This window comes from Chlorocebus sabaeus, chromosome 3 (assembly GCF_047675955.1).
Source record: "Chlorocebus sabaeus isolate Y175 chromosome 3, mChlSab1.0.hap1, whole genome shotgun sequence".
Taxonomy (NCBI): domain Eukaryota; kingdom Metazoa; phylum Chordata; class Mammalia; order Primates; family Cercopithecidae; genus Chlorocebus; species Chlorocebus sabaeus.
Genome location: NC_132906.1, coordinates 58,834,344 through 58,861,189, shown reverse-complemented (window position 1 = coordinate 58,861,189; position 26,846 = coordinate 58,834,344).

Sequence of the window (26,846 nt, the reverse complement as noted above, 5' to 3'; positions counted from 1 at the left end):
TAAATTACCTAATCTCACGTACTTCTTTATAGCAGTGCAAGAATGCATTAATACAGTAGTGGAAAGCCTTTTCCAAGTCTAGGTCTGAAGATCCAGCTATCAGTAATGCAAGTAAGTGTAAGTTACTCTTGCATTGCCATTTCCAGACACAGATGAGCTGTGGTGATTCACCACACAGGAGAGAGTCACTTCATTGCTGCCATCTGATTTGATGTCTCCTTGGAGCCAGGGTGATGCTTGTCTGGGTCTTTCCCAGGCTCCTCTTTGGACTAGCTGGCCTCTTTACTTGATCTAAACAATTTCTGATTTTAGCAAAATAGGCTACAGTGTAATTTAATATGTATTTTTTAATCAGAAGAATGCAGCAAGTTAATATAGTTTCAAAAGACAATAATATTTAGAAAAAAGTGTCTTTTTCTAAAAGTGGATTATTTTATTTCTGTTGGTCTCATGTTAGAGTCTAAAAGATAATCTTTCAAGGTTGTTTAGAATTGACTGATGGGCGTTTTCAAGACTGACCATAGCATCTCCTTTTCTAAGCCTGGTGAAATAAAAGTTAAACAGGAATAAGTTTTGCTTGCTTTGAAATCACTATTGGGAGAAATGTGGATTTTTACACAACTGTTTGAGGTAAGTCCTTCCAAGTTTTCTAGTGTAAAACTACTATTTCTAAAAAAATCAGGAAAGGAGAGTTATTATAAATGATTTCTAGTAATATTGTTGGTTATGCTAGAGCCAGGCCTTTTTTATTTTCTTCAACAACTTGTTTGACTTACTGAGTCTAAAAATTCATTTTTCTGTTAAAGACCTTTGTCTCACTTATAAAATATATGATAATGTTCTTATGATCTCAATAAATCTGTCACGTCAATAAATAATTTTGTTTCAGGTTTGGATATTCTAGAATCAGCTACCCTCAAGTCTTCATGTAGACTTACAACATTTTAAGAGTCAGCGCATTATTGAAATTATTATGTTGCTTTATTTGACATTTTCCATTTCTTCTCTTATTAAATACATTTACTGGCCGGGTGCGGTGGCTCACACCTGTAATCCCAGCACTTTGGGAGGCCGAGACGGGTGGATCACGAGGTCAGGAGATCGAGACCATCCTGGCGAACACAGTGAAACCCCGTCTCTACTAAAAGTACAAAAAATTAGCCGGGCGTGGTGGCGGGCGCCTGTGGTCCCAGCTACTCGGGAGACTGAAGCAGGAGAATGGTGTGAACCCGGGAGGCGGAGCTTGCAGTGAGCTGAGATCACGCCACTGCACTCCAGCCTGGGCGACAGAGTGAGACTCTGTCTCAAAAATAAAAATAAAAATAAAATAAATAAATACATACATACATATATACATTTACTTTCACGGTATATTATACTATGTAACTTCTTAGTTCTAAATAGCTACAGCAACAACATCTTTTAGATTCACTACTTCTTCCTTCTTAAACTATTTCAGTTTTTTTTCCCCTGCTTTTAGCAACTTAGACATAAAATTTAAACATATACCTTGGTGACTAAGAAACCATTTCTTGTGTGTATGAGTGGTTCCTTTCCACTGTTCCACATCCTTTTCTTTCATTCTCATCCTTTACTTCAGCCTACACTCTTCCTCTGAATGAACACTAATTTATTTTGGAGTTGTCATTAATTGCTTTGCAACCAATTGCATCACCAAATGGCTACATAATTTGATATAACAATAGTCCAACACTCTGATATAATCTAGATAATACTGTGAAATTGAGAATATAGGTCAATATGTTGGAAAAAATTGAAGAATGAGTACTAGAAAAAAATTAAATATCACATGCTCTAATCACCTCATTTTTTTTATTGTCTTTTGTCAAATTGCCTCTTTCTCATCCCCTTCTCCACATATTGCTTCAATCATGGTATTTTTTTTAATGGTTCCTCTTTCGCACAGTTCTTTCTCCACTCACATAAATGCTTAGCCCAGCATTGGAATTTCTCCCCTGTGGGCCTTTCCTTTCATCAGGTTCCATCTTCATTCTTCTCAAGATGGATTACAAAAGAAGCTGATTTAAAATTCACTGTCTGGTCATGAATAAACACGATAAAGAGAGATGTTAATGTAAAATTATATTATAAAATGTTTGTTTAAAAAACTCATCATCTTGCTCCCTTGGGGCTTTCTCTACTAAATTCACTTTAGCGAATAATGACATTGATAAAAAATCTACCCAAGGGCCTTCACAAAACAAAAAGAGCCAAAATGCAGCATTTCATGGCATGAAAATAGCCCAGAAGTCAAGAGGTAAGATCACTGCCTTTTGTTGAATTTGGCTGTTTGGTTTTCCAGTACTTCCCTCGCATTCTTTGTGAGTACATACATACACATAAGCACGCAAATGCACACAACACACATACAGATTAGAATTGGGTTTATTTTAATTTCCTGATTGTTTTTGTTCATCTAAGTGCTGTTTAAAATAAGTGAGGTTAATGGCAGTTCCCTCCCCTCTCATTCTGTCCTCTTCTCCAGTCTTCATTTCCCGTGTGATAGGAACTTGTTGTTCTTCCCAGATAGTTCAGTTGCAATCGGGAGTTGCAATTTGAGTTGGTAGGTTCTCTCTGGGGCGCTGAGTAAAAGACAACTGTTTGCTATAATGGCCTACACAGCTGCAAGAAAATCACTGTTTATTGCATTTATAAAAAATAAAATTTGCTGCTTTCCTCTTAGCTTCCTTTGAACCTTCTCGAGAAAATGATTCTGAAGGGCAGAATAGCAGACCACTTAAGGGCTGGGGTCTGGAGTTGGATTTGGGTTTAAATCCTGACTCTACCATTTACTATGTGGTATTGAGGAAGTTACTTAACCTTTCTAAGACTCAGTTTCCTCATACATCAAATAGGTATTTATGAAGACAAAATAAACTCATGTATGAAACAACCCTTATCACAGAAAATATGAAATATAATTTTTAGTATTGTTGTCTTAATAATGCTAATTTGTATTTGTAAACCAATTTATTATTTTTAAGTAATTTTAAAATTTATTTTTACTTTATTCCTAGTAGATTTCCACCTTTGAAGGAGTCTTACAAAACCATTGCGTTTATCTACATTTAGCAGGTATTTTTTAAACATTATGATTGGAACAACATAGAATTGGGCTGTTTGGGCATTAATAAAAAAATACTAGAAGCATCCATTCATCCGCTTTGTGTGCTAAATGTCTGGCCCAAGATAAGCATGAAGGCTGTGGAATTCAGTAAGGAAGGAAGACTTATTGGAGAGAGGAGTACATATTTAGAATGCTATGAAGTAGGCAATATTCTTCCTCATTGCACAAAATAGGCCAGGAGTCTGAAGACTTCCATTTTAGTCCCATCTCTGCACTAACTAGGTGTCTTAGCAATTAACCTTTTGGAATCTAGGCCTCTTCATTGATCAGATTAATTTTCCAAAAGACCAGCTTCAATCATGTTGTTCTATGACTTAAAAGCCTCTCCATTGCTCACTGAATTAAAGTCTAACCTCTGTGCGTGGCATTCAAAGTGCTGTAATAGTCAGGGTTTTCCAGAGAGACAGAACCTATATATATATATGAGAAGGGATTTACTAGGGGAATTGGCTCACGTGGTTATGAAGGCTGAGAAGTACCACCAGAGGCCCCCTGCAAGCTAGAGAACTAGGGAGGTGGATAGTGTGGCTCAGCCCAAATTCAAAACCTCATAACCAGGGATGCTGATGGTAAAATTCTCAGTTTGAAGCTGAAGGCTTGAGTACCCAGGGTCACCTGTGTGAATCCTGGAGTCCGAAAGCCAGAGAACCTGGAGTTCTGATGCCCAAGGGTAGGAGAAGAACATCCTGGATCTGGAAGGCAGAGAAGAAATTTGCCCCTCCTCCACTTTTTTTGTTCTACCTGGACCCCTAACTAATCAGATGGTGCCCACCTACATTGAGGGGGGATCTTCCTCGCTCAGTTCACAGACTCACATGCCAATCTCCTTCAGAAACACCCTCACAGACACACTCAGAAGCAATGCTTTGCCAGCTAACTAGGTATCCCTTAATTGGGTTAAGTTGATTCCTAAACTTGACCATTGCAGGTGCTCAGCCTCCTTTTCCAACCTCCTCTGCCATCCTCCTACTATGTGTACCCCACTCTCCATCAGAATGCTGTCCTTGTTCCCTGAGCACTTCTGATGCTCCTCTGTCTCGGCCTCGCCCAGATGCCTTTCTCCATCTCTGCCATGCTCTCCTGCAGTAAACCCACTCTGCTGCCAAAGGTAGAGGTCTTCGCTCTATCTCATATTCCCTCAGCATCCCTTATCAATCACTTGCCACCCATCAATCAATCATTTGCCACACATCAGTCAATCATTTGCCATCCAGACCTGTTCATTTTCTCTCACTGAAATATTTTAATACATTTCCTTCATTCCCTCTGTATTGTTTACCTTAGGTTAGACCTCTTTCATATCTTGCCTCTATTATTACAGTAGCTTCCTGTGATGGTTAATTTTATGTGTCAGCTTGATTAGGCCACGGGATGCCCAGATATGTGGTTAAACATTATTTTTGAGTGTGTATGTGAGCATATTTCCAGAAGACATTAGCATTTGAATTGGTGGGTTGAATAAAACAGATGTCCCTCTGCAGTGTAGGTGGGCATCATTTAATCCATTGAGATCTAAATAGGACACAAAAGGGAGAAGGTTGAATACTCCCTCTCTGCCTGACTGCTTGAGGTAGGACATAGCTCTTCTGTCCTTGGACTGGAGTTTACCTACTGGCTTTCCTGGGCCTCCAACTTGAAGATCATGGGACTTCAAACTTCCTAATGCTGTTTGCCTTGCTTGCCCCCTTTCAATCTGTCCCTTCATCCTTCTGGCAGGGTGATTTTTCTTCTTTTTTGTTTTTTTGAGATAGAGTCTAGCTCTGTCACCCAGACTGGAGTGCAGTGGCGCAATCTCAGCTCGCTGCAACATCTGCCTCCCAGATTCTAGTGATTCTCTTGCCTCAGCCTCTCCAGCAGCTGGGACTACAGGCACACACCACCAAAACTGGCTAATTTTTGTATTTTTGGTAGAGATGGAGTTTCGCCATGTTAGACAGGCTGGTCTTGAACTCCTGAACTTAAGTGATCTGCCCACCTTGGCCTCCCAAAGTACTGAAATCACAGGTGTGAGCCACCGTGTCTGGCCAGGGTAATTTTTCTAAAATGCAGTTACAATCATGTCACTCTCTTGCATACAACAATCCTTTGATGCTTTCCCATCAGTTTATACATAACAATCAAAATCTTTTCATAGTCCACGTTGTATTATAGTTATATGTGCTTTTGTTTTGTCTTTCCTCTGCTATTAAAAGCCACTGGACAGCAGGGACTAAGTGTTACTCAGCTTTGTAGTCCCAAAGTACCTAGTAGAGTGGCTTGCATATAGTAGGTGTTCCTTAAATGCCTGTTACATGATTGTATCAAATGGAATTAATATTATCTCCTTTACCATTCTAAAGTAAATGCAATGATTAAATATGAAGAAGAGCATTGACAAGATGAAATGGACTCATCCTCAGCAATGTTATTTCACAAAGAAAACCTGAGTGATTCACATATTCATATGTCCATCTGAAAATGTCATTCTCTCAACAAGCTACTCAATGAAAACTCATCTTCATATAGTTAATGCTGGAGAGCTAATAAACTGTTGTAATTTCAAAAATAGGGTCATAGGTTCCTATACAGAGTCTAAAGAAGGTGGAGGTGTGATGTAGTCTAGAGTTATCAATAGGGCAGCGTGACTTGATGGGGCTTAAGACTTCTACACACAGCCAGCAAGCATTTAATGAGCATCCCTGTGGGGCTTAATGTTGCATACTATTACTCAAGGACTTTTTCTTATTTGCCAAGATTACTTGGTAAATCTACAAAGCCAAGTGGCCTATGGCCAGAGTTCAAATACTTTCTAGTCAATTCTTCCCTTCCTCTCACAGTTGCAAGGCATGAAAAAGAGGAAATGAGATGAGATGGGATGGCTTTTGTCCTGGCCTACTTCAAGCACTGTTTCACCATAAAAATGGAACTCTCCACTGCTCCTCTTAAACAGATAAAATATTTTCTTCTTAGAATTCAATGACTCATCCCACTTGGACATAACTACATTCTTTCTAGGGCGGAAATCTTGAATTCAAGTGCAGCTGGCCAAGTTGAAGAAAGAACTTCAAGGCAGTTCTGGGAAAGAACTTAAAGCCTTAGCCTTGATTATGAGAAAGAAGTTTTGCTCTTTGCAAAGAATTAGGAGCATAACTGTGCTAGTGAATAACACTCTCGGACTTAGCCAAAGAGTGCTTGGGTGGGATTTTGATTGCCATTATGTTTTTTGTTTTTTAAAAGCTAAGCATCTAAGTCTTCAAATTCTTGGATAAATTTAATTTTAATATTTAATTTTCGGCAATCAAAGCACAAAGAAGTAGAAACTGGAGTGAAAATGGGGTGGGTTAATAGATACTTAAAATAATAAAAGTGTCATTTTGCTAACTTCTTTTGTAGCTAAAATTACAATTTTCAGTGCTATATGTAATTGAAGATAGCCATCATCTGTGAGTGCTTATTATATGCCAGGAACTAAGCTAAGCACTTAACCTGCAAAATTTCATTCAGTCCTTGCATAGACCCTATGTGACAGATGGACTACAATTGCCACACTGAATCAACATTTGCCTGATAGACCAATGGGCATTTATTTAACACTATTTAGGGATTAATGTGAAGCGGTGGCAAAAAAGGAAAGGTATAGCATTTAGAGGAATACATTATTTCACAGAATCTTAGTGAGGGAAGGGATGTTGAAGGACTAAGGCTGAGGCCAACTCTGTTGGGCAAGTAATCATCTCTTCTAGCTTTTATAAATTATGAAAATATGTTTTGATTTCAGCTTTTCTGATCTGTTTCTATTGTCTCTTCAGTCCTTTAGAATCACTTCCCACTATGCTATCATCCAGGTGAAAGGGAACTCAGAAAGAATGTAATTAGCCTCATTTTCTAGCTGAAAACCTTGTGCAGTGGACCTAGAGGCTCCCAAACACCTGCTAAGGTTTTAGTGCCCATGGGCTGCATTTCAGTAGGTAACTAAGGCATTCTTTTGTGTATATGTTGCCAAAATCCCTTAAGAGCACCTACAGATCTTGACAATTTTCAGTACAAATCCTTTTCAAGTGAAAAATAAACAAGTATTTAATACTTAAAGATCTTTCTTTCTGTTTCAGATAGAATTCCAGGTGTCTGCTTCTTCCCTCCCTCCAACAAAAACAAAACAGGGGACTTGCATCCATTTACAGTCTATGAAGTTTAATCTTCATGCTATCTTACAGGAGGAGTTCTTCTTGCTGTGTTTCTGATATTGGCAAGCTGTTCCATTTTCTGCATACTCTCTGGTGTCCCTTAATGCTATACCATAGTCATTGCAACTCTGAATTCAAGCCTATATTAGTTATTTTTAAATTGCTGTTGCTTACTAATTTTAGGTTCATTTTCAGTCCTACCCTTTTCCTACCAATCTACCATGCTGCCGCCATTACCTTTACAAAACACACCGCAAGTCTTATCTGTATTAAACCTCCTTAAAACTGGTGATAAGCCCTCACTCTTCCTTAAGGCCTACAGGATAAAATACCAACTCCTCAGTGCTGGGGTTTGGAGCAGAACTTAATTACTCACTTTTCTTCTTTTGCACATTGTGGATCAATTGTGAATTGGACACACAAGTCAGATGGGAATGAAAATGCAGTGCCCGATTCACTGCTGAGAATGCAGCACTGGGGAGGGCCAGAGGCAGGCTAAAACGAGGCCATGGCAATCTTCCCCCTGAGTTTACCTAAGTTCAGGAAGAGCTGCCGGGGAGCAGTATCCCGTTTTCTTTTGGTGCAGGTTTGGGGGTCTGGAGATTGCTTTAGAGGTCGAACAATCTATAACAAGCCTGTTTGCAGGGTTTGACGAGTCTCTAGAAATAACCTTTAGAATCTCAGAGAGAGGCCAGACTATTCGATATTCAGAAATTCAACAGGCTAGTCAATTAGACTGGGGATCTACCATGGCATGTTCTTTAAATCCAAGCTGGTTTTGGAGTTTCTGTCTCTGAATAATGTCTTTACCTTATTGCCTCTTGGTCGCTGCACTTAGAACCATGGGCTGGCATAATGAGAGGGGCTGTCTCTTTAAAATGAGCCTGTCTTTTAAGGTGGGGAGTACATAGCCAGAAGTTTTTGGTAAGGGCCTAGGAAATTAGGATTCCCCCAGTGCTCCTGGTTTTCCTGCAGAAAATTGATCTCCTTTCAAAACAGAAAACCCATACTTTGTGTCTTCTCAAGGATTGCTGGAGGGAGAAATGATCTCTTTGGTGAGGCTACATAGGCCCTTCCCTTTCTGCTGAAGAGGGACAGCTTGGTCTGAAGCTTCTAGCATAATAAAGGCTGCAAAATTCGGTCAGCCCATTTTAACTTTGTCAAAAGATATCTGCAGACACACAGAGATGAATTAGCTGAGTCCCAGGAACAACAAGGAAAAACCTTCCCTGCTGCTTTGCTACTACTTAACAGGCACCACTAACATCCCAGTGTTGACTGCCCAGGGTCTCACGTGTTGTCAGGCTTTCTCTTCATTTTAATGCCTGTTAATTCCAGCACCCCACTTCCAGGTACCCATCTCTGCATTTGGCAGGATTGTTTTGGGTGCAAATGAGAGAAACTCAGCTCAAGCTAGATTATGGCTGGAAATACGAAAGTCTAAGGGGTATCTCTGGCATCAGGCTTGGCTGCATCTAGGGGTTTAAACTACATTATGAAGACTTTCTCTATCCATATCTTGGCTCTTCCCTCTGGTGGTCTGTAGCTTCAGAAAGTCTCTATTTTTATAACTCTTTCTGGTACCAGAGAAAGAAAGACCCTTCTTTTCCCAGAAATCTTATATCAAATATGATGAAGAAGGTCTGATTGGCACTCAATTTGGGGCAATCTCCCTGATCACTTGCAGTGGCCAGAGAGATGAATTACTCTGAACAGCCAGGTCTGAGACATATGTCATATGCTTATCTACCTCTGGAGCCTAGAGGCAAAGGTGGAAGGAGGTTGGGCTTTTCTGAAGGAGGAGAGTGGAGCAGAGAAGAAACATATGTTCACCATACAGACTCTGTCACACTGTACTGTAATTGTGTGTTTATGTGTCTGATTTAGTTTCCACATCAGACTCAGAGCTGCTACATGGTGAAGATCACAATTTGTCACTCTCAGAAAGTCAGATGGACATGGCTAAGTCTGGATTTTGTTCCCTTCATAAAGGAAAAAAAGAGAATTTCCCAAGCACTGCAGCCATGTGGCCATGTGGCATCTCCCGTAACCACCAGAGCCAGCTGGGTCAACACCCTTTTGGTCACACTGAGAAAGGATGCTGGCACAGCCCCTAGCCTTCAGCGTTGCTGTTGTCTTGGAGGTCTGCAGAGAGATGGCCCTGGCCAAGCCATCTGCTGAGCTTTTCAGTGCCCCACATGCTGCCAAATTTTCCCAGGCCGCAGGGGTTTCTGAATAGAGGATGGAGGATTCTCCATGACTCAGTGGTGCACACAGTCAAGGGCACTGCTACCCAAATGGCCTATACTGCAAGTTCCTTTTTATCATGTTCTTTAACAAATAAATGTCTTATGCTGAATTAATTTTAGCTTCACAGAAAAGTTACAAAGAGAGTACAGATTTTCCATACACCCTTCACCCAGCTCCTCCTTATGTTAACATCTTATATAACCCCGGTGAATTTGTCAAAACAAATGAATTAATATTACTATTAACTAAACTGTAGGCTTCATTCAGATTTCTGTGGTTTTCTCACGAATCATTCTTTTTAATCTTCCAGAATACCACATTGTCTTTAACCAAGTTCATTTGGTTTACTCGCAGAACTAATTCTCTGACCATCAAGATGCTGGTGTGGAAGGTTGATTGCCCTAAAGGTCTGCATTGATCATCCCTCTTTGTAAACATGCTGCTTGTAATGCAAAATATGAGCGCTTCCTATAAAAAGGTGGAGTCTATTTCCCCTCTCTGGAATGTGGGCTGGCCTGTAATTTGCTTTGGCCAATAAAATACAGCAGATAAGAAGATACGGCCATTTTGAGCCTGGGCCCCAAGAGCCCTCATTATTCTCTTAGATTCCAGCCTCCTTCACAAGAAAAGGCGGAGCTAGCCTGCTAGACTGAGTAACTGAATCAGACAGGAAATATCCCAACTGAATATTGAGGTTGTACTAGACCCACCAGACCCCAGCTGAACTTCTAGCTAACTGCTGATTCATGAATGAATCCAGCCAAGATCAGTTAAGTCCCGGAGCATCGGGATTAACCAGGTGTACTGTCAACTTGTGAGCAAAATAAATGTTTATTAATATAAGCTACTGAGATTTTGTGGTTCTATTTATGTAGCAGTATCGTGGCAATAGATAACCGATATGGCTGGGTCAGGATGGATTCTGGTATCAGCCATCCGGTAGCTCAGGTTGCACCGTCACCAACAAGTTCAGTTATATTTGTCGAATTTTTCAGATTGGGGGACTTCTTGGGACTGGTCTCGGACTTTTGTAACCAGCTTTAGTGAAAATTCCTTATAGGAGCCACATTTTTTTTCATCTTAGTGTATTTGAACAGAAAAGCCATGCGTGGAAAACGATTTCTCCCATAACACTAGGGGGTTTCGGATGTTTTTCAAACCCTTGGTATGGTTGGTTGACTTGTGTACATTGAGTGCCATGATGGGTCATCACACTATGTCTCAAGTTTCTTTCTCTCTAATTTCAAAGACAAGAAATCTACACATATTTGCTCTAGGACTTTGCTGCTGTGGATATTTCCCAAATAAGCTGTCTGTATTGGCAGAGCTTTCTGCTGACTACAGTGGATACAAGTCTGGAATTTAAATTTCATATCTTTAGCCATCTTAGAGAAAAAAATGTTATTTTTTTGTTTTCTTTTTTCCACCAGAGAAGCCAAAGTCATTTGAACAAGTATTCTCAAAACGGTGGGATGCTGCTTTGCGGGGCAAAATCAGTTTTAAGGGGGTATTCTGTAGTACAATGCTCATTAATCAACTTTGTTTTCTCAGTCTTGGAGCTAAATTCTAGTTTCCCTGGAGAAGGCTCTGGTTATGTCATTAGAAGATCTCCAGCTTTTCCTCTGCCTTTTTAATCTCTTGGATTTCTCCTGATTCCTACTGGGATAGTGGCAAGTTTCCCCAGGATTACAAAGATGCAGGCACTAGTCTCAAGTTTTTGCTATTCTCCCTGCAGGGAATACTTTACTCCTATTATAATTCGCTTGCAGGGGGAGTTTCCATACTTGTGGATGGGAAAGTAAGAGAGAGGGCAGCAATGTGCTTCTGAGCTCAGATCAGTAGGAACTGCAAAGATCACTATTATTTAGTTTTGCCACCCAGTCCTTAGCACCTTACCCCTTAGTGGCTTGCAAGAGTGTGACACCTGCTTTGCAAACTCTGCAAGTCTGTGCTTTGGCTGTTCTTGTTAGATCCTCACTGATGCTGCTACTTCAGACTTAAGGGTTATTTTATTTTATTTTATTTTATTTTTTCCTCATGAAGCTATTTTTTTTAAATTTATTTATTATTATTATACTTTAAGTTGTAGGGTACATGTGCATAACGTGCAGGTTTGTTACATATGTATACTTGTGCCATGTTGGTGTGCTGCACCCATCAACTCGTCATTTACATCAGGTATAACTCCCAATGCAATCCCTCCCCCCTCCCCCCCTCCCCATGATAGGCCCCGGTGTGTGATGTTCCCCTTCCCGAGTCCAGGTGATCTCATTGTTCAGTTCCCACCTATGAGTGAGAACATGCAGTGTTTGGTTTTCTGTTCTTGTGATAGTTTGCTAAGAATGATGGTTTCCAGCTGCATCCATGTCCCTACAAAGGACACAAACTCATCCTTTTTTATGGCTGCATAGTATTCCATGGTGTATATGTGCCACATTTTCTTAATCCAATCTGTCACTGATGGACATTTGGGTTGATTCCAAGTCTTTGCTATTGTGAATAGTGCTGCAATAAACATACGTGTGCATGTGTCTTTATAGCAGCATGATTTATAATCCTTTGGGTATATACCTAGTAATGGGATGGCTGGGTCATATGGTACATCTAGTTCTAGATCCTTGAGGAATCGCCACACTGTTCTCCACAATGGTTGAACTAGTTTACAATCCCACCAACAGTGTAAAAGTGTTCCTATTTCTCCACATCCTCTCCAGCACCTGTTGTTTCCTGACTTTTGAATGATCGCCATTCTAACTGGTGTGAGATGGTATCTCATTGTGGTTTTGATTTGCATTTCTCTGATGGCCAGTGATGATGAGCATTTTTTCATGTGTCTGTTGGCTGTATGAATGTCTTCTTTTGAGAAATGTCTGTTCATATCCTTTGCCCACTTTTTGCTAAAGAGCCTCTGCACAGCAAAAGAAACTACCATCAGAGTGAACAGGCAACCTACAGAATGGGAGAAAATTTTTGCAATCTACTCATCTGACAAAGGGCTAATATCCAGAACCTACAAAGAACTCAAACAAATTTATAAGGGTTATTTTAAAATCACTTACTTGAGTGCCCCTTTCAACAACTGGAAGAAACTAAGGAGCTAGGGTTATCCCTCAACCCTGCCATTCTGTGTGCTCAGGCAGCCCTGCCTATGCCTGAATGCATTACTCATTTTTTCTTTTTTTGTTTTTAAATACTTGCATTTTGTATAAAAAATTTAAAACGTACAATTTACTGTGAAAATTTAAGCATAACAGAAGCATATCAAATATGCAAAAAAATTACTGCCCAGAATTCTGTATAGTTGAATGTTTATTCCTGAAACATTCTTTCTTTAAAAATATACATATAATAATCACAAAAATACATGGATATAGATTCAAAAGTTAAATAATTCAACAAAACTTATAAATGAAAAGTGGGTTTCTTTGCTCCACTCCTCTCTACTCCTGAGTTCTAGTTCTCAAAGATCATTTCTTCATCTGTTTGTGTGCTTGCTTCTCTGATTTTCAAGTTTTAAGATAGTTTCTTCAACTATCTGTTGATCTGTTTAATTAAAAGTGAGGCAATCTGAAGATGACGGAAGGTCTGTGTGAGTGGATGGAGGAGAGCCACATAGAGAAATGAAGTAGGGTACCGACATTTTCTCGGGTCCCCACAAAAGACCTTATGCATTGGTCTTTTCTTCTGAGGCACTTCGGTTTTTTCAGGTAAGACTCTTTCAATCTCCTTCCAGGGCCCTGGGTAGAAAGGAAGATAATATACTTGGTCAACACCATTCTGGGGGCAGAGCCACACAAGCGGCTAGGAGTCCATTAAGTATGGAGACTTTCAGTGTTGTACCTTTCTCCTTCTCTTCCCCTCCCCTTCTAAGCGGCCCTCCTCTATGCCTGGTGTCAGCATCTAGAGTGGACTTTTTCAACCCGAGTTTTACAAGAGATTGAAACCCTACAGAAAATTATTTGAATACCTATTTTCTTTCTTCATTTCACTCAAGAATGGTACGTAGTTGGTACTGTTTTAGAAGCCTACAAGAGAAATTGATGTATTGTATTCAATGAATGCTTTAGGGTGTTAGGGATAAATTTTCTCCTGAACACTAGTTGAGAATGGTTGATCTGAAATCTTTTTGATTGAGTTTGTTTGTTTTTTGCTTTCTTGTTTTTTTCTCCCCAAAGAATAAATGTCTCATCTCTTGCTGGGGCAGGGAAGGGTAGTTGTCTGGATGCATGAGATGGGGAAGAGGATGTGGAGGTGTAACTCCCTCTTATAGGATTTTAGACACTCCTGTTTGCAGTTCCCTGTCCAACTTTTGGAGGTAGCGGGTACCTCCGGTGGCTGAGTGTTTCTGGGTTTCATGGAAACAAGAGATTTGCTTTATATTTGCCTTCTCATCCCCACACTTGGTGTTCAGCTTTTTCAGTTCCTTCCTACTTTTCAGTAAGGAAAAGTGTATTGATGTCTCTTTGCACTATTGAAACTGTGTTGATGTCTCTTTGCACTATTGTGTGCTCTTACATTCTCTCGGACCTTATGGGTTTATATCTTGATTTTATTCTTCTTATCTCATTTTTGTGGGTTTTGTAAAAAAGTAACATCCATGTTCTGTGTGCTGTGAAGTCTTCAGTTTTTAGGCTTTTTAGGGTTTTTCTGAATATAATTTTTTGCTATATATCAATAATTATATTCTTTGGGAATCTTGTCTTGCTTTTTAAAAATTGCGTCATAAATTTCTTTAATAGGAAAAGGGGTTTGAGCTAGAGAGTTTAGAACTTTGAAGCAATTTTTTTTTTCTTCCCATAGGGATTTCGGTAACTCTTAAAAGAACAGCAACAAAACCTAAACGTCACTGGGCATATTAGCATTTGATTATATACAGCATTTCTTCAAGAGGATGGATTTTCTTTTCTTACAATTGTCAATACTTTGATTAACACAGAGCTCATATTCATACCATTCTCATCATCCATTTTCCCCCATTGTCATAAAAACAAAGCAGGAAGTCACACAAACGAAGCAGCTCTGGTGCTATATTTTCTCTGTGTGAACTTAACTTTGGCTGTGATGTCAAGGATTTGGTGTGATAGTCATATCATATGTAAGCCCTCACACACAAATGTATTTTTAAAACATATAAACTGGATCATAATGCACCTACTGTTTTGCAACATGTCATTTTTCTTTACATATTGTGAGTCTCTTCCAGGTCAGTACATAAAGAGCTAACTCATTCTTTTTTTTCCTAAAACATATTTGATTGTTTCTATTTTTTTCTTTCTATTCAAGGCAATATTGTAATAAACATGCATTGATACACTATTGCTCATTTGTTTACATATTTCAGAAGGATTTCCTTCCCCTAGAAGTAGAGTTCTAAATCAGAGTCTGCACCCTGCACACTTTGATAGTTAAGGCCAATTGCCTTTCCAAAAGCTTCTGTCAATTTGTGTTTTCCCACCAGTTAAGTGTCAGGATACTCACTTTTTCATTCCCTCTCCAAACTGTATGTATGTCCTTTTCGTCTTTGCCTCTCTGATAAGCAAGACAGTATCATGTTATTTCACACGCCTTTTTTTTTTTTTTTTTTTTTTTTTTTTTTTGTGAGCGAGGTCATTGTTCTTTGCTGTACTTCTAGTCTCCACACACAGATACTTTCCTCCCATTCCTGATAAATGGTTGAAGAGTGACTAGCTCAGTCCTAAGGTTTTCAACAAATCCAGAGGTTTGTTCATTAAAGGGTGGTTGTCCTGATAACATGAATAACCTGGGTAGCTTATCTTTTCTGCCTCCTGGTTCTGTAACTCTTGTTGCATTTGAGAAATATGCCAGGTCAGGACTCAACTGCTCCTTCCCTGGTGCTGCTTTCCCTTTGCTCTCCAAGAAGTTTGAACTCTCAATAATAATTGTCTGCAGCTATAGGCAGAATAACCTCTTTAGTTGCTTTTTTTTTTTTTTTTTGATACGGTGTCTTGCTCTGTCACCCAGGCTGGAGTGCAGGGGTGTGATTTCTGCTCATTGCAAGCTCCACCTTCCGGGCTCACGCCATTCTCTTGCGTCAGCCTCCCAAGTAGCTGGGACTACAGGTACCCACCACTGCGCCCGGCTAATTTTTTGTATTTTGACGGAGTTTCACCGTGTTGGCCAGGATGGTCTCGATCTCCCGACCTCGTGATCCACCCACCTCGACCTCCCAAAGTGCTGGGATTACAGGCGTGAGCCACTGCACTCGGCCAGTTGCCTTTCTTGGTGCTTTTGTCTAATTTTTGAGAGTTTTAAAAATTTACTTTACTCCTATTACAACTCACTTGCAGGGAGAGTTTCAATATCTTGGATAGGAAATAAGAGAGAAAGGGCAGCAATGTATTTGAGAAATGCATGGTTCCCTATGGTAGTCATGAGAGATATACAAACTGGCTGAAGTTGCCTGCAGCTTCAGAGTAGAGTAGGGAAGTGAATTGGACCCCTACTATGAATCTCTGAGTATTCTTTTTTTTTTTTATTTTTGGATGCTATATTTATTTTTTTCTCTTTGAATTTTTTTTTTAATTGTACTTTAAGTTCTGCAGTACATATGCAGAACATGCAGATTTGCTGCATAGGTATACATGTGCCATGGTGGTTTGCTGCACCCATCAGCCTGTCATGTACATTAGGTATTTCTCCTAATGCTATCCCTCCCCTAGACCCCCAACCCCAGACAAGCCCTGGTATGTGATGTTCCTCTCGCTGTGTCCATGTGTTCTAATTGTTCAACTCCTACTTTGTGGCATTGTTCGCAATAGCAAAGACTTGGAACCAACCAAAATGCCCATCAATGGTAGACTGGATAAAGAAAATGTGGCACATATACACCGTGGAACGCTATACAGCCATAAAAAAAAAGGATGAGTTCATGTCCTTTGCAGGATCATCCATGAAGCTGAAAACCATCACTCTCAGCAAACTAACACAAGAACAGAAAACTAAACACTGTAGAATCTCTGCCTATTCTTTAGGCTTCGCCTCTTTCTCCAGCTACTGCTACAGTGTCCAGTTCCATGCAGTTTTACCTTTAACCAAATTTGGGAGGTGAATATTGATTGTACCTTACTTTGAACCTCTTGCCTCTGGTTTGGGGGCTTCTCTGAGGCAGCATCATGGTCTACCACAGGACCCCAGTCAGCACTCATGCACATGGCTCCTGGATTCATGGAGGCGTTAACACCCTGGGGGCAACCTTGATCAATAGGGGATGGGTGCTGCCAGATAATGTTGCCTCCCTCTTTTCCCCTAGGTGGATGGTGCAGTGATGCATTTCATATGATTCCTCAGCATGTTCTGCAGGAATGAATTGCCTATAGCAGTGGCCAATGCATGTGTGGTGAGCTGAATAATGATACCTCAAAGGTGGCCATGTTCTACTCTCAGAAATCTGTACATGTGTATCTTATGTGGCAACAGGGCCTTTTCAGATGTGATTAATTTAAGGATTTTGAGATCAGTAGAGTATCTGGGATATGCAACTGGCCCAGCGTTATCACAAGGGCCCACGTAAGATTGAAGCAGTAGAGTTAGAGGCAGTAGAAGATGTGATGACAGAAGCAAGGTGCTGGAGGAACATGAGAAAGGTGTCACAGGCCAGGGAACACTGGCAACCTTGAAAATCTGAAAAAAGCAAGGGAATGGATTCTATTTTCAGAGCTTCTAGAAGAAACCAGCCCTAGAGACACCTTGATTTTAGCCCATACGATCCATTTTAGTTCTCTGACCTTTGGAAGCATGAGATAATAAATTTGTGTTGTGGTAAGCCACTAAATTTGTAGAAATATGATGCAGTAGTAAAAGGAAATGAATAGAGCATCCATGTTCCATTTCCATCCCTCGTTCCCCTTCCTTGGGATCACATTGTCAAAGTAAGTGCTTATATAATAGGCTTTGTCTTAGAGTCTGCTTTGGGGGGAACCCAGGCTAAAATAGGAAGTAATTGAACTGCTACTGGCAATTTCTGGGATGTAGTTTGGATATTTGTTCCCCTCACCTCCAAATCTCATGTAGAATAGTAATCTTCAGCCTGAAGTTAGGGCCTGACGGGAGGTGATTGGATCATGGGGGTGGATTCCTTATGGCTTCCCTCATGGTGTTGTCTTCAGGATAGTGAGTAGTTCTCAGGAGATCTGGTCATTTAAAAGTGTGTAGTACCTCCCCCGCCTCTCTCTGTTTCTCCCTCCCTCCCTCTCCCCCTCTTCCCTCTCTCTTTCTATCTTTCTCTCTGTCTCTCTCTCTCGCTCCTGATCTGGCCATATGATGTGCCTGCTCCTGTTTCACTTTCCACCGTGACTGTAAGCTTCTTGAGGCCTCTCTAGAAGATGATGCCAGAGCCTGCAGAACCATGAGCCAATTAAACCTCTTTTCTTTTTAAATTACCCAATCTCAGGCATTTCTTTATAGCAATGTAAGAATGGCCTAATATATTCTGGGTTGTGATTTTCCTGAGGAACAGATCTAGGACATGGAAGCTGATTCATCTTAGGTTCCATCCAAGATGACCATTGTCAGGAGAAGGAGATGTCAGCTGAAAGATGCTTGTGTTCTCAGTGACCAGGGATGGAGGGACAAACCATCAGCGGCAGGCCAGAGTACTCTCCCTGCCAGAGAATTGAAGGTGAGGTCCCCAGTGATGGGGAGGCCATGTGCATGTGTGTTGGAGGTAGATCAGTCAGGCCCTAACTACGAAAACAGAGACAACTTCAAGTGCCTACAGTAGAGGAAGTTTACTGCAGAGAGTTGTTTATACTGGTGACATAGGAGTTGAGAACCAAACAAAGGATGCAGAGGTAATCCAGAGGTTGGCAAAGCAGGAAACCACTGCATCCTTACGTTGGAGGGAGAAAGCAAGGGATGGTATTATGGGAGCCTGTGGGTTGGGGCCACTGGATAAAAAGCTGGAATCAGAGTGGGACTTTTCAGTAGGAGGTCATCTGAAGTAGTGGCGACATATAAGTTTTATCTCCCCATTTTGAAGAGTTTTGCAAATAAATTTTTGAAAGAAGAACACAATTAGTTGAATCCTTTTAATCCCATAGGTACATAGAAACTTTGTGACTGGTCCCATTGGAATGCCTCTCAATTGACTAGAGGTAATGAGAAGGACCCCACTCTCCTTTCTTTATATCTGCTAGTGGGTTGGAGCCAATGGTCACATGATGTTTTAATTAAATCCACTGTAGGAACAGAAATGTGAGAGCTCTTGGCATTTGGCATTTATCATTTTGGGGTTTCAGCACCAATTAAGACTGAAACGTTCATTCTGTTTTAACATTCTCTAATACTTATACTTGGGATGATTACATGAATAGAAAAAAAAAGGGGTTTAAGAGTATTAGGTTATAAAGGTATAAGGAAAGCTCTACCTAGGCATGTTTACCTTTTGTGATTGTTGAAATTCATATTTCTTATACAGGCACACATGTCTGGAATTCTGAAGAATTCTTGTATAAGGCACATCTACTCTACAAACTAATATAATCCTAGATAAGAATTGGAACAAGTGAGTCTGAAACCAGAGTTTTGACCCTTTGTGAAAACCGGTGTGCACCAAAGAAGTAGATTTTCAAAAATCCCTGTTAATTTTGGAAGAGAGACTGTTGTAAGAGCATGGTTGAAAGTGTCATGGTCAGACAGAGACCCATTACAGAAAGAGATGGACATGGAAAGACTGCAACTTCAAAATATCGAGCCACTGAAAGCATTGAATCTCTTCTTAAATATGGAATGCCATATCATCTGGGATGAGAAGAATGGAGATCTGGGGCATAAAGGGAGTGTTTTTGCTTTGAACGGGGGGATTATACCCCATAATTAGGCAAGGAAAAGATCTTAAAACTAGGAGTCGGGACATTAAAATGGGCTTGGGAGATCTGTGGAGATCCACATAGGGACCAAAAAGTAGAAAACCTTTGACTTTTTCTGCCTGAGGCAAAAAACATAGGTGACCACACCTTAGAGACCCAGTGACTCTCGGGAAGAAGAGGGAATGGTAGGAGGTTGGGTTGGTGTTTCACCTAAGACTTCTCTCTGCCTTTAGGTAAAGAGTTGTCCACTGCCTGAAGCCATTTCAACATTTGGGGCTGAACAAGTTGGGTAGGATAGTAGTAAGTGAGGTCAGTAATGTTGGGTAAAAGGAGAGCATCCTGAAAAAACAAATAGTGATTCTCTATTAGGAAAACATGAGTACTCCACTAGGATTTAGTTCCAACCTACATGCTCTTGGGAGCCTAGTATTCTGAAGAAACAAATTCCAGATGTTAACTTTGTTCCTACGTTCTGGGAAGGGAAGTTGTATGGGGTGCACTACGTTGTTAGCAAATGTCATTTATAGGGATGCAAAGCTTTATGGGGGGCTAAGTGAAGCAGGGCAACACACACAAATACACACACACCAGGAAAGAAAACAGATGAAGAGCCTTGGCAGACTAGACTGGGGTGGTCAGCATTGCAGGGTGGTGCTGGAGGAGTATGCATGGATCATGACATGCGAGGTCAGTGGGCCGTGTGATGAGAACAGACTTGAAGGGACCACATAGAGAAAAGCAGTGGAGCCCTGAGATGCTGTCTGGCTTCTGCCATGTGAACACGATTGAGGTCATGGTAGTCCAGTCGATGTCTGCCCATCCCCACCTAAGTGACCTGTGCCAGCAGCTTGTGCAGAGGAGCAATGGCAGCTGTTTTCCTAGTGGATGTCTGGTGAGGAGCTTCATCAATAGCTGATGTAATGGGCTATGAGAAGGCCTGTTCAGCTCTGTCTGAAACCCCCAGTATAAATCTCTCCCTTTTAAGGATCCAGACACTTACCAGTCCAACTCTCCAACCTCATCTACAGAATACAAACAAAAATGGACATTTAAATCTTTGATACCCAGGGGGATGGGGAACGTAGGTGAGCAAATCCCCATATCGTTACTTGGGTGACTGAAGGGAAACAACTTGAGATTCTTCCCCAGGGATGGGACATGTGGAAGCATGGACATGTATACCACTGTTAGATGAGCAACATCTGATGTCATTTCCCTATCCTATAACTCACATTGCCATTTTAGTGAAACCCAATTAATATTCTACTTAACTTTGCTTTTCCCCAAATATGAGTGTCACCAAAATTTTTATCATTTGCATTTCTCTTTGACACTGTAGTCCACATTACCTTCATGATCTTAGTATCAGCAAATGTTATCTAGAGTTCATAGGTGTTGCTAAAACTCTACACTATCCTCTCCTATAGTCAGGCTTGAGGAGGGATTGGTAAGTTCTCTCTAAAAGACCAGGTAGACTGCTTCTTGACAGGGTTTGTCCTGACTGGAATGATTCAGAAGTATAGGCAGAAAGTCAAAGGTTTTGTAATTATTAGCAATTTATAAATATTTAACATAAGACCACATCAGATATAGATTTACTTTGCTGTTTTAAAAGTGCTTTCAACTGCAAGTCTAGAAATACATTCAGCCCAACTCTGGAAAATTTACATTGAAGACATTAGAGCAGATAGCTTGGCAGTTGCTTAATGTAAGTCCTGTCTTGGGCCGGGAAGGGAGAAAGCCCAGGCTTTCCGGTATGATACAATATAGAAAGGCAAGTGGAAATCTTTTCTGAGTGATTCCACAGGGGATTCACTTTCTCTGTGCATGTTCGAGTGTCCTGTGGTAACCTCTTAGGCTGGTGATGAAAACATTAGGGAAATGCTGAGTTTGGAAAATGCCAGAGGTTCTCCATATCCATTTGTTTTGCTGTTTAAGTAGAATAAACAATTTGGATGCTATTAGAGGTAACTGGCTTGCCAATTTCAATTTGTCAGAATTAATCTGTTTTGAGTTATATGAACACACACAAATATAAACTTGTCAGAAATATTTTTAACTAGTTTAAAAATTAATTAACCAATTTTAACTAATATTTTAAGCTTAAAGTCCCCCAAGAGTTAATGTAAACCTTCAAATTAGGTCTTAAGCAGAGTGTAAAGAAAAATCTCAGTGAAGTCTCAAACCAGAAGATATAATTTTTTAAATCTCCAAACTCTCCTGGATTTACAAGCATTTGAAAAAAGGAATGACCTTTTGGGAGTTACCACCTGAGACACTACTATTCTCATATTTCATCTCGCTTGTGTTTTAGACATGGTAGAGCAGATTTGGTAAAGTATAAAAGGAACTAAATGTTTTAAATTTTTGCATGAAAATTTTTTGAAGGAGTAGAGGGTATTTGTACTTTTAAGACTGCTTTCAGATTTCTGTCAAATGTAGCTTCACGACTATAGAGAGAAATGAACAAGACTGGAAAATGAGAAGTCAGATCCTATTAACTTAGTGATAAACTACTCTCTATCCCCACGTTAGGGCACATTGGCTGCTAGCAACAGAGATCAACTCTTTCCAACTTGAGCATATGAGGACTTTGTTGGAGGCATTCTGGAGAGTGAACAGATTCCAAAGAATTGCTGAATCACTGTGCTGCTGGAAGGAGAGCTCCAGGGAACTGTCAGGAATTCACTGACAATCATGTCTTCTTCGGACTCTGCCCCTGAAGACACTCAGCCCTAATGGCGTCCATCTGTTCTTCATCCCGCTATAGATAGATGCGGTCTCCCGGGAAAGAAAGTCCAATTGGTCTAGCCTGGGTCACATGCCCTCCCTTCAGGCGCCTTGAGACAGACAGGAGCAGAGGGATGGGAAGAGGTATCGTCCTCTGAAGGAAAAGCTGGGGCTGTTACTGACAGAAGAGGGGAAGGGAGTACTGTGGCAAAGTAGAACCATCAAATGGAATTTTATTTTCTGCTGCCCCTTGAGCCATATGACACCAAGTCAACACGAATGCAGTAGAAAGATCATATTAAGATTAACAATCTACTTCTTAGACATGTTTTTAGCGTTCTTTTTCTGATGTTTTTGTATGGATTCTCAGTGAAACATTCTGGAAGAAAAGGCACGGAGCTGATAAAAAGGGATAGATTAGGAAAGTTCAAAGATCAAAGCAGACTGTCAAACACATTCCTCATTGTTAGTAGAATTTTTTTTTTAAAGTCCAATTTACATTCAGACAGAGCTGAACAGGCATTCCTATAGCCCATTACATCAGCTATTGATGAAGCTCCTCACCAGACATCCACTAGGAAAACAGCTGCCATTGCTCTTCTATTCTATTTTCTCCCATAATTATAATAATAATGTGTTGTATAATTCATGCAGATTCTTGGTAAATCTTAATAAGAGTAACTGGAAACCAGTGCAATCAGTGTTCTAAATATATTCACCTTGACACTGGGAATTACCATGCATTTAAATGTAATGACATAAACTGTTCCTATCTGATTATAGTAACATAATGAGATGGTTTCCATATCAGATATGCATTTAATTAAAAGAGTATGTCAATGATGAGCATATAGGAAATGATTTAGATAATTAATGATAAACATTGACTTTATAAATAACTTTGTTTTTAATATTCCCATCCCTTCTCCCCTCTATCCAGAGTTCTGAGGTTCTCTTATGTGAAGAAAGTCTTGCCCAACATTTGTATTTCTCTCTTTTTTTTTTTTTTTTTGAGACAGAGTTTCGCTCTGTCGCTAGGCTGTAGTACAGCGGTGCGATCTCGGCTCACTGCAGCCTCTGCATCCTGGGTTCAAGCAGTTCTCCTGCCTCAGCCTCCCGAGTAGCTGGGACTATAGGAGCACACCAACAGGCCCAGCTAGTTGTTCTATTTTTAGTAGGGACAGGGTTTCACCATGTTAGCTAGGATGGTCTCTATCTCTTGATCTCATGATCCGCCCACCTTGGCCTCCCAAAGTGCTGGGATTACAGGCGTGAGTCACTGTGCCTGGTTGCATTTGTATTTCTTTTAGGAAAAGTTTTAACAGTTTGCCTGATAAATAGGCAGATGATCATTTACTTTGATGCCAATGAAGCTTTGATTTCAGTATCCCTCACTTCTGTGGGCCTCTTCCAAGTCCCTGTAGCTAACTATATTTTTGTGGAATTTTTCTTAAAGATGATACCTCAAATTGTGTTAGCTTTAGGCCTTACAAACCTGGATCTGTCCTGCTGTAGATTTTGTAGATGTAACCAACCCAGCGTCGGCTATCCTCCCTGCCACACCCCGATCGTTCAGCCTGCATCAACCCAGATTTGGAACCTTGTACATTCAGTGGTTTTGTTAAGAAATCCAATAAACAGCTAGGATTTTGCAAGGTCATTTTTTCCCTTTTAAAATATTTTGTGAATATGTGGTGGAGAATGGGTTAGGAATCATGTAGACATGCGAGACCTACCTTATAAAACATAGAACATTTAGAAAAAATGTCATGTTAGACACCTATGTCCACTGAACTTCTTTCTTAGCCTTACTTCTACCAAGATTCTCACCCTTCTTCTTTTGGTCTCTTGCTCTCCTTTCTCTGGATCCTCCTCCTGACTTTTCCCTGAGGTCTCCAAGCTCCTTTGCCTTCTATTACGCAGTGTGGTATGACTCCTACCCTTGGCTTGCTTGCTTCCTTGTCCACAATAGGACCCGGGGACATTTAACTGGCCTCTGATCCTTAGAAAATGCTTTAATAAAAAATTTTTAATGAGTTTGTTCTCCAATCATTGAGGTGCCTTAAATATCACTAACATGACTCTTCAAAGTATTTTGTTTTCTAAAAATGTGCAGTTCTTCAATTCACAATTGCAAGGATATGGAATCAACCTAAGTGCCTATCAACCAACAAGTGGATAAATAAAATGTGATATATGTGTATATATATAACGGAATACTACTCAGCCATAAAAAGGAATGAAATAATGTCTTTTGTAGCAACCTAAATGGAGCTGGAGGTCATTATTCTAAGTGAAAGAACTCAGGAATAGGAAAGCAAATATCGTATGTTCTTACTTATAAGTGGGAGCTAAGCTATGAGGATACAAAGGCATAAGAATGATATAATGGACTTTGGGGACTCAGGGTGGGAGGACAGGTTGGGAGGGGGATGAGGGATAAAAGACTACATATTGGGGCTAGGTGCGGTGGCTCATGCCTATAATCCCAGCACTTCGGGAGGCCGAGGCAGGCAGATCATGAGGTCAGGAGTTCGAGACCAGCCTGACCAATATGGTGAAACCCTGTCTCTACTAAAAATATAAAATTAGCGAGTCATGGTAGTGCACGCCTGTAGTCCCAGCTACTTGGGAGGCTGAGGCAGGAGAATTGTTTGAACCTGGGAGGCAGAGGTTGCAGTGAGCCGAGACCACACTGCTGCACTCCAGCCTGGGAGACAGAGCAAGACTCTGTCTCAAAAAAAGAAAAAAAAAAAAGACTATAGTGTATACTGCTTGGGTGATGAGTGCACTAAAATCTCAGAAATCACCATTAAAGAACTTAGCCATGTAACCAAAAAACACCTGTACACCAAAAAATATTGAGATAAAAATAAATGTTAATAAAAAATAAAAATAAATAAAAGTGTGCAATTCTTGCACCAAGGATAATTTTAGAAATTGAAATATTCTCAACCTCCACATTTTTATAAGCATGATTTCATGTTTGACCTGTATGTAATTTAAAAACATTTGGGATTGCATGATTTTCTGCCAGGTTACTGTCGTGTGTCATCGTCTAGACTAGGAGTAGTAGCACATAGTAGAGGTTCAGTATATGAATGTTGAATGCTTATTGATGAAATTACTATTTATATAAGAGGTGGCATATTGGTATCCATATTGAACATGACTTGATATAAGAAGCTGCAGGAAACACACACACTGACTGGGCCTTTCCCCAGAGGGCTCACAGAGTCTCTATAGATTGGAAGAACAAAGAAATGGAAAGAAAATAAAACCAAACCAAATTAATGTGTCTATTTACAATTTAAATGATTCATAATGAGGACATTTTGAACTAATTTCAACTATTGACATTTGTTTGCCTTCATAATATAAACAATGCTTTACAGGCTTTGAATTTTCACAAAAAGAAATATTCTTTTTTTTTTTTCAGGTTCATTTTCTTTATTATTTAAAAAAAAAAAAAAACTCAGAAATCAATAATGGAAACTTCAAGACCATGATAGATAATGTGCAAAAATCATTACCAGAAAATCATAAAAGATACATTCTTTTTCTGCGAAAAATAATTTCACTTTTCAGACAACATTTAAAAACATATCGCACCCAAGAAAATACAGCGATGAATATGTAAAATGACAAAGAATGGATTTTATGATATAGAAAAGAGCTAACAAGGCTTTTTGTTCCTTTCAAATATTCTGAATCCTACTGAATATTATCATACAGGGAAAAGCAACTTTCAAAATAGCAACTGAAGAAATAAAGTATTTTTAGGGCTCTGAAATGGTTTCTACTTCCTAGGACTCCTTGCTTGTACCAAATTGTAATTTATATTTCCCTTTGATTAGTGCCAATTCTTTTCTCAAAAAGGAGACGTATTTTCTGATTCAACCCAAGTGTCCCCTTGCTGCCATCTGTTATTGTTGTCTCATCCTTGGAGTTGACTTGTACCAATTTTTTGATTCAGATAATAAGAAAGCAGTAGTCAGGGGAAAGGTTTCTAGCTGATGTGCCAGCATATCCTATCAGGTATTTCTTAGGTTTTGTCACAGTGCCACTTGACTAGGATGAAGAGGATAACAGCCACGGAGGTGTTATCATCACGCTGCTGGAAGGCTGAGAGTCCGTCACTGGGTAGGTTGAAGGGATGTGTAAATGAACCAACTTGGTATTTTGGTGGAGCTCTTACTATCAACCATTTCCTCAAATAAGCTTTAAAAACGATAGTTACATCAACTCTTACAGCCCAATATCTCCATTTCTAAGAGAAAACATTCACACCAGAATTTTCCATGATAAGTCATAACTTGGGAACACTTGGTTCAGCGTATCTTATAAGGCGCAAAATTTAATAGAATAAAATAGAGATTAAATTTTAACATTTAAAAACATGTTTTTATTTTGCTTGTTCCCATGACAGTATGTCCTCTAACCCCATCTCCTGTTCCCTCTCAGTTTAATTATCACACATTTTCTTAGCACCAGACATAAGCTGAAAAATCTAAACCTAAAATATTTTTATGGGCAGATTGACAGGAACTGCATTTCATATTAGGAGACATTGTTAGTTTGGGACAATATGTTCTTTTAAAAAGTACAAATGGCTAAGGACTTCTGTCAAAATTCATTTTTGAAAATTAGAAAGTAAATAAGGCAAACGTAAGAAAAATTTCCCTTTAGCATTTTTTTCTCTGTTATTACAATATATATTTTTAAATG